General features: G+C 40.1%; 8 non-coding genes across 8 annotated transcripts; 3 read left to right on the top strand and 5 right to left on the bottom strand.

The window, feature by feature from the left end:
- Positions 1-114: 114 nt before the first annotated feature.
- Positions 115-203, top strand: trnas-uga (transfer RNA serine (anticodon UGA)). The gene has a single exon. It is a non-coding gene; the product is annotated as a tRNA-Ser (tRNA).
- Positions 204-685: 482 nt separating this feature from the next.
- On the bottom strand, positions 686-767 carry trnal-cag (transfer RNA leucine (anticodon CAG)). The gene has a single exon. It is a non-coding gene; the product is annotated as a tRNA-Leu (tRNA).
- Positions 768-1,444: 677 nt separating this feature from the next.
- LOC131703322 (small nucleolar RNA U3) lies at positions 1,445-1,660 on the bottom strand. The gene has a single exon (XR_009309787.1). It is a non-coding gene; the product is annotated as a small nucleolar RNA U3 (small nucleolar RNA).
- A 2,153-nt stretch (positions 1,661-3,813) lies between these two features.
- On the top strand, positions 3,814-3,895 carry trnas-aga (transfer RNA serine (anticodon AGA)). Its single transcript has one exon. It is a non-coding gene; the product is annotated as a tRNA-Ser (tRNA).
- Positions 3,896-4,065: 170 nt separating this feature from the next.
- Positions 4,066-4,139, bottom strand: trnai-aau (transfer RNA isoleucine (anticodon AAU)). Its single transcript has one exon. It is a non-coding gene; the product is annotated as a tRNA-Ile (tRNA).
- A 298-nt stretch (positions 4,140-4,437) lies between these two features.
- On the bottom strand, positions 4,438-4,519 carry trnal-cag (transfer RNA leucine (anticodon CAG)). Its single transcript has one exon. It is a non-coding gene; the product is annotated as a tRNA-Leu (tRNA).
- Positions 4,520-5,199: 680 nt separating this feature from the next.
- On the bottom strand, positions 5,200-5,421 carry LOC131703353 (small nucleolar RNA U3). Its single transcript, XR_009309819.1, has one exon. It is a non-coding gene; the product is annotated as a small nucleolar RNA U3 (small nucleolar RNA).
- Positions 5,422-7,568: 2,147 nt separating this feature from the next.
- trnas-aga (transfer RNA serine (anticodon AGA)) lies at positions 7,569-7,650 on the top strand. The gene has a single exon. It is a non-coding gene; the product is annotated as a tRNA-Ser (tRNA).
- Positions 7,651-7,769: the final 119 nt, after the last annotated feature.

The raw sequence follows: 7,769 nt of genomic DNA, 5'->3' as shown, positions 1-7,769 counted from the left end.
ACAGAAAGTATATTGTATTTACTTTTCCCATGTGTGCTTGCCTTGTACAAATCTGACAGTTTCAACAAAGGCATTTGACTTGGGTTCATTAGTTAGCCGATACTGACATCTACAGCATTACGTGGCCGAGTGGTTAAGGCGATGGACTTGAAATCCATTGGGGTTTCCCCGCGCAGGTTCGAATCCTGCCGACTACGTAAGCTTTGTTTTTAATTGATTGTATGTGTTCATTGTTAATACATGTTTAAAGCACAGGAAGTCTGAAATATTACTGGTTGTACTTCATATCGCTTCGGTTCATTTTGTTAAAGAATGTTCATTTTGGGGATCAAACCCGCAACCTTGGCGTTATTAGCACCATGCTCTAACCAACTGAGCTAACCGGCCACACACTCAAAACTTGATACTAGAACCCGAGGAAAATAAGTCCTGCGGACATTATGATTGTTCTACCAAGATGTTCTCATGTTAAACTGAACAATAACACATTCAAAGTATTGGAAAGGCATAATTAGAGGCCTCGTCATAATGAGGCAGTTTAACAGTGTGAAGGATGTGGTGAGGTGCAGGCTTGCGGTGACTTTCTCTCATTTAACGACCTTGTGATTTGAATACTAACAAGAAAAACAAATCAAATTACCAAGCATTCGGTGGACGTTTTAAGAAATAAATGAACAAAAAGGTTTGTCAGAAGTGGGATTCGAACCCACGCCTCCAGAGAGACTGCGACCTGAACGCAGCGCCTTAGACCGCTCGGCCATCCTGACTTACACTGACGACTTTGCACAACACTGCAGTACACTGCTGAACCTCCAATGTCTGACGCTACAGTAAATCACCTGGTGTGTGCGTGAACTTATTCTTTTTCTGTTTATATTAAGGAGGGCAACCTGTTTCGTCGCATTCTATATGGGATCACAAGGACACTCCTCTTACAGACAGAAAATTTAGGGCAAACAGAGCGATCGCTTCACGGTTAGAAACAAATCAGAACAGTCTGTTAGCAAATTAACTTCATGAAAAAAACACACAGGACTTACATAAATGTTACAGATATTTTCGTAGACACAAAAGTTGTAACATAATTGAGTACATTTGTAAACTATCCGCCAGTAACAGACATTATCTCACATTATCTCTAGTTTCAAACGCATTATCACAGGCGGCACAATTACGACATGGAAAAAATCCAGTATATTTGTCCAGTACACCGAGATCTCTCGAACGTTTCAATGAGTCAGCCCTTAATAAACACACTCCGTGTTCATTTCTGTGTATATGACATTGTCTATACACAATACCTGCCATGTAAGCCTATTGGTATCAAACCGATCACAATTAATGTGATCCGTGTTTTCAGTCAGAATGATAGTTTTAATCAATCGTCGAAAAAGCAGCAGTGCTTTGCAACTGTAGTTCGTCTTGCGTACCTTTAGGAAAGATACCCACTCAGAACGTGTCCGCTTCCTCCAGCCCCCTAAGGAACACTGGAGGGGTCATCAATAACAGGGAGCAGTTGGCCAAAAAACAACACTCACTGCCTCCTTCACGCTCAAAAGTGAACACTCTCACTCTTCCTCGTGGATAGCGAGTCCAAACACTTTATAAACGCATTTCGCTGGCAAATCACTATAGAAATGATCCCGGAAAGTATTGTTTTATGGGCAAGTGGCCGACCGTCTCCCTCCAACTCTGAGTGGCACCGGTAGCTGTGCCGCTGACAAATAGACAGGAGCTTTCATATAATGCAATTGCTGTTGCCCAGTGAGGTGTTACAACAACATTTCAAACTCATTCCAAACTGCAGGCGGTTAAAAGCTAAATTGGGTTCAAGTTTCTCGTATGATTTAAAAAGTAGAAGCCAGTTGCCTCATTTGCATTGTCTGCCTTCCTCCTTTGCACTGTGAAGTCTATCAAATTTGTGCTTAAAATCTGAATACGATTCCCATTTGAATCGTATATATTTGGTTTCCAATTTAGCTCTATGCATACACACTGTTCTGTTGAGACTCCCAAGGTGTTATGTAATAAAACACCATAATCGGTTAGCACGTTGGGCTGTTAATCGAAATTTTGGTGTTTCAAGCCCACGCAGAGATGATGCTTTTTGCATTTCTTTATCGCATTAGAAAATGGCACTATAATACGTTTTTATTTCCTCCAATTACACTGAAGAAAAAAATGTGCTGTTTTTTTAATTCAAAAAATTAATTAAGAAAAAATAGCCCTAGTCGTGCTGTTTGCAAAAACCCGGGATCGAAGCAGGGACCGTTACAGTCTAACGCTCTCCCAACTGAGCTATTTCAGCTTGACGCGATTTTGCTATCCAGGCCGCATTCTTTTCGTCAATCGCCTTTTTGTCAAGCCAGTAAACCTGCATGTAATGAGAAACGTTCAACAGTTCGGAAACACCACAATAGAATCCAATGCCTTTGCAAATGTGTTTCCAAACTGTTAGTTTTTCTCCCAAATGCGGTTTCTCAATAAATGGTTTTGCCTACTTTTTATTATTATTATTACTTTTTCCAGAGTAAGACCAAAAGGCAAACATCCAGGAAATAGTTAAACACTGCTACAGCGCTTGAACTGTCTCAACAAACGTTTAGCTCTAAAATGTGTACATTAAAAGTCTATTAACATCTTTAACACAATCATCTGTGTTCCAATAGCGGTTAATCCACATGGTGATCAATAAAGTGAATGCTGGCTTTGTTCACATATTCGCAAGACGTTTTCACGATTCACGCATATTCTGAACAAGCACACTAGAATATGGTAATGAAAGGACAGGAAAATAACTGCTTTATTGGCTCTTGTCTTGTATCGTCACCTTGATTACTGTCCGTAAGAAAGTGGCATTAATCAAAAACCTAATTATGTAAGGTTCCCAATGCGCAAATACGCAGCATACTTAAACTTCTTCACAATCTTAAATCTTCCCACATGAGTGTCAAATACGTACTGACAAGTACGGCCCTTTCCCAGTGTAACACTCTGCTGTGTTTGAACAGCAACGATGGCTTGGATATGATGTATTAAACCACGATACTATTGTTCCCACTTTCTTTATTACTACCAAATGTGCTTTTCGCGTCAGCCCTTGTGGCCTAATGGATAAGACACTGGCTTTCTAAGCCATGGATTGTGGTTTCGAGTCCCATCTGGGGTGTGATTTTGTTATAGGACGCTGTGTGGTCCAGTGGTTAAAGATAAAGGGCTTTTAACCAGGAGGTCCCCCGGTACAAATCCCACCTCAGCCACTGACTCATTGTGTGACCCTGAGCAAGTCACTTAACCTCCTTGTGCTCCGTTTTTCGGGTGTGATGTAAATGTAAGTGACTCTACAGCTGATGCATAGTTCACACACCCTAGTCTCTGTAAGTTGCCATGTGTATAAAAAACGAACATAATTATGGTATGTTTTATTAGCATGAGATACTTTGTAGATCTTGTTATCTGCTAAGTCTGCTCACGCTAGCCAGAACGTGCTCGAGTGCTCTGGCAACAGCCATGAAGCAAGTCAATTTTTCAGTTCAATTAAATAACTACTTTGTTTTTGTGGATGGGGGTGTTTCTTGAAAAGATCAGTTAAATAGCTACGTATTTTGAAATAAAGATGTATTCATTATTATGAACGTTAACAAAAATTATATTGTATTTACATTTCCCACGTGTGCTTGCATTGTACAAATCTGACAGTTTCAACAAAGACATTTGACTTCGGTTCATTAGTTAGCCTATACTGCCATCTACAGCATTACTACGGGTTTCGTTTACTTCTTTTGGATATTTCACAAACAATTGTGCGAGCATGTAGTCGTGGCTGAGTGGTTAAGGCGATGGACTAGAAATCCATTGGGGTTTCCCCGCTTAGGTTCGAATCCTGCCGACTACGTAAGATTTGTTTTTAATTGATTGTATGTGCTCATTGTTAATACATGTTTAAAGCTCAGGAAGTCTGAAATATTACTGGTTGTACTTCATATCGCTTCGGTTCATTTTGTTAAAGAATGTTCATTTTGGCACCATTACAAATGCTGTGGTTTCTTTAAAGAAGAAAAGCCGCGGCCCGTACGGGGATCGAACCCGCGACCTTGGCGTTATTAGCACCACGCTCTAACCAACTGAGCTAACCGGCCACACACTCAAAACTTGATACTAGAACCCGAGGAAAATAAGTCCTGCGGACATTATGATTGTTCTACCAAGATGTTCTCATGTTAAACTGAACAATAACACATTCAAAGTATTGGAAAGGCATAATTAGAGGCCTCGTCATAATGAGGCAGTTTAACAGTGTGAAGGATGTGGTGAGGTGCAGGCTTGCGGTGACTTTCTCTCATTTAACGACCTTGTGATTTGAATACTAACAAGAAAAACAAATCAAATTACCAAGCATTCGGTGGACGTTTTAAGAAATAAATAAACAAACAGATTTGTCAGAAGTGGGATTCGAACCCACGCCTCCAGAGAGACTGCGACCTGAACGCAGCGCCTTAGACCGCTCGGCCATCCTGACTTACACTGACGACTTTGCACAACACTGCAGTACACTGCTGAACCTCCAATGTCTGACGCTACAGTAAATCACCTGGGGTGTGTGTGAACTTATTCTTTATCTGTTTATATTAAGGAGGGCGACCTGTTTCGTCGCATTCTATATGGGATCACAAGGACACTCCTCTTACAGACAGAACATTTAGGGCAAACAGAGCGATCGCTTCACGGTTAGAAACAAATCAGAACAGTCTGTTAGCAAATTAACTTCATGAAAAAAAACACACAGGCATTACATAAATGTTACAGATATGTTTCGTAGACACAAAAGTTGTAACATAATTGAGTACATTTGTAAACTATCCGCCAGTAACAGACATTATCTCACATTATCTCTAGTTTCAAACGCATTATCACAGGCGGCACAATTACGACATGGAAAAAATCCAGTATATTTGTCCAGTACACCTAGATCTCTCGAACATTAAAATGAGTCAGCCCTTAAAAAAACACTGTCCGTGTTCATTTCTATGTATATGACATTGTCTATACACAATACCTGTCATGTAAGCCTATTGGTATCAAACCGATCACAATTAATGTGATCCGTGTTTTCAGTCAGATTGATAGTTTTAATCAATCATTTAAAAAGCAGCAGTGCTTTGCAACTGTAGTTCGTCTTGTGTACCTTTAGGCAAGATACCCACTCAGAACGTGTCTGCTTCCTCCAGCCCCCTAAGGAACACTGGAGCGGTCATCAATAACAGGGAGCAGTTGGCCAAAAAAAAAAAAAAACACTCGCTGTCTCCTTCACGCTCAAAAACGAACACTCTCACTCTTCCTCGTGGATAGCGAGTCCAAACACTTTATAAACGCATTTCGCTGGCAAATCACTATAGAAATGATCCCGGAAAGTATTGTTTTATGGGCAAGTGGCCGACCGTCTCCCTCCAACTCTGAGTGGCACCGGTAGCTGTGCCGCTGACAAATAGACAGGAGCTTTCATATAATGCAATTGCTGTTGCCCAGTGAGGTGTTACAACAACATTTCAAACTCATTCCAAACTGCAGGCGGTTAAAAGCTAAATTGGGTTCAAGTTTCTCGTATGATTTAAAAAGTAGGAGCCAGTTGCCTCATTTGCATTGTCTGCCTTTCTCCTTTGCACTGTGAAGTCTATCAAATTTGTGCTTACAATCTGAATACGATTCCCATTTGAATCGTATATATTTGGTTTCCATTTTAGCTCTATGCATACACACTGTTCTGTTGAGACTCCCAAGGTGTTATGTAATAAAACACCATAATCGGTTAGCACGTTGGGCTGTTAATCGAAATTTTGGTGTTTCAAGCCCACGCAGAGATGATGCTTTTTGCATTTCTTTATCGCATTAGAAAATGGCACTATAATACGTTTTTATTTCCTCCAATTACACTGAAGAAAAAATGTGCTGTTTTTTTAATTCAAAAAATTAATTAAGAAAAAATAGCCCTAGTCGTGCTGTTTGCAAAAACCCGGCATCGAAGCAGGGACCGTTACAGTCTAACGCTCTCCCAACTGAGCTATTTCAGCTTGACGCGATTTTGCTATCCAGGCCGCATTCTTTTCGTCAATCGCCTTTTTGTCAAGCCAGTAAACCTGCATGTAATGAGAAACGTTCAACAGTTCGGAAACACCACAATAGAATCCAATGCCTTTGCAAATGTGTTTCCAAACTGTTAGTTTTTCTCCCAAATGTGGTTTCTCAAAAAATGGTTTTGCCTACTTTTTATTATTATTATTACTTTTTCCAGAGTAAGACCAAAAGGCAAACATCCAGGAAATAGTTAAACACTGCTACAGCGCTTGAACTGTCTCAACAAACGTTTAGCTCTAAAATGTGTACATTAAAAGTCTATTAACATCTTTAACACAATCATCTGTGTTCCAATAGCGGTTAATCCACATGGTGATCAATAAAGTGAATGCTGGCTTTGTTCACATATTCGCAAGACGTTTTCACGATTCACGCATATTCTGAACAAGCACACTAGAATATGGTAATGAAAGGACAGGAAAATAACTGCTTTATTGGCTCTTGTCTTGTATCGTCACCTTGATTACTGTCCGTAAGAAAGTGGCATTAATCAAAAACCTAATTATGTAAGGTTCCCAATGCGCAAATACGCAGCATACTTAAACTTCTTCACAATCTTAAATCTTCCCACATGAGTGTCAAATACGTACTGACAAGTACGGCCCTTTCCCAGTGTAACACTCTGCTGTGTTTGAACAGCAACGATGGCTTGGATATGATGTATTAAACCACGATACTATTGTTCCCACTTTCTTTATTACTACCAAATGTGCTTTTCGCGTCAGCCCTTGTGGCCTAATGGATAAGGCACTGGCTTTCTAAGCCATGGATTGTGGTTTCGAGTCCCATCTGGGGTGTGATTTTGTTATAGGACGCTGTGTGGTCCAGTGGTTAAAGATAAAGGGCTTTTAACCAGGAGGTCCCCCGGTACAAATCCCACCTCAGCCACTGACTCATTGTGTGACCCTGAGCAAGTCACTTAACCTCCTTGTGCTCCGTTTTTCGGGTGAGATGTAAATGTAAGTGACTCTACAGCTGATGCATAGTTCACACACCCTAGTCTCTGTAAGTTGCCATGTGTATAATAAAAACGAACATAATTATGGTATGTTTATTAGCATGAGATACTTTGTAGATCTTGTTATCTGCTAAGTCTGCTCACGCTAGCCAGAACGTGCTCGAGTGCTCTGGCAACAACCATGAAGCAAGTCAATTTTTCAGTTCAATTAAATAACTACTTTGTTTTTGGGGGTGTTTCTTGAAAAGATCAGTTAAATAGCTACGTATTTTGAAATAAAGATGTATTCATTATTATGAACGTTAACAAAAATTATATTTTATTTACATTTCCCACGTGTGCTTGCATTGTACAAATCTGACAGTTTCAACAAAGACATTTGACTTCGGTTCATTAGTTAGCCTATACTGCCACCTACAGCATTACTACGGGTTTCGTTTACTTCTTTTGGATATTTCACAAATAATTGTGCGAGCATGTAGTCGTGGCCGAGTGGTTAAGGCGATGGACTAGAAATCCATTGGGGTTTCCCCGCGCAGGTTCGAATCCTGCCGACTACGTAAGCTTTGTTTTTAATTGATTGTATGTGCTCATTGTTAATACATGTTTAAAGCTCAGGAAGTCTGAAATATTACTGGTTGTACTTCATATCGCTTCGGTTCATTTTGTTAAAGAATGT

This window comes from Acipenser ruthenus, chromosome 32 (genome assembly GCF_902713425.1).
Source record: "Acipenser ruthenus chromosome 32, fAciRut3.2 maternal haplotype, whole genome shotgun sequence".
NCBI classification, from domain to species: domain Eukaryota; kingdom Metazoa; phylum Chordata; class Actinopteri; order Acipenseriformes; family Acipenseridae; genus Acipenser; species Acipenser ruthenus.
This window is presented reverse-complemented; position numbering and strand designations above follow the sequence as displayed.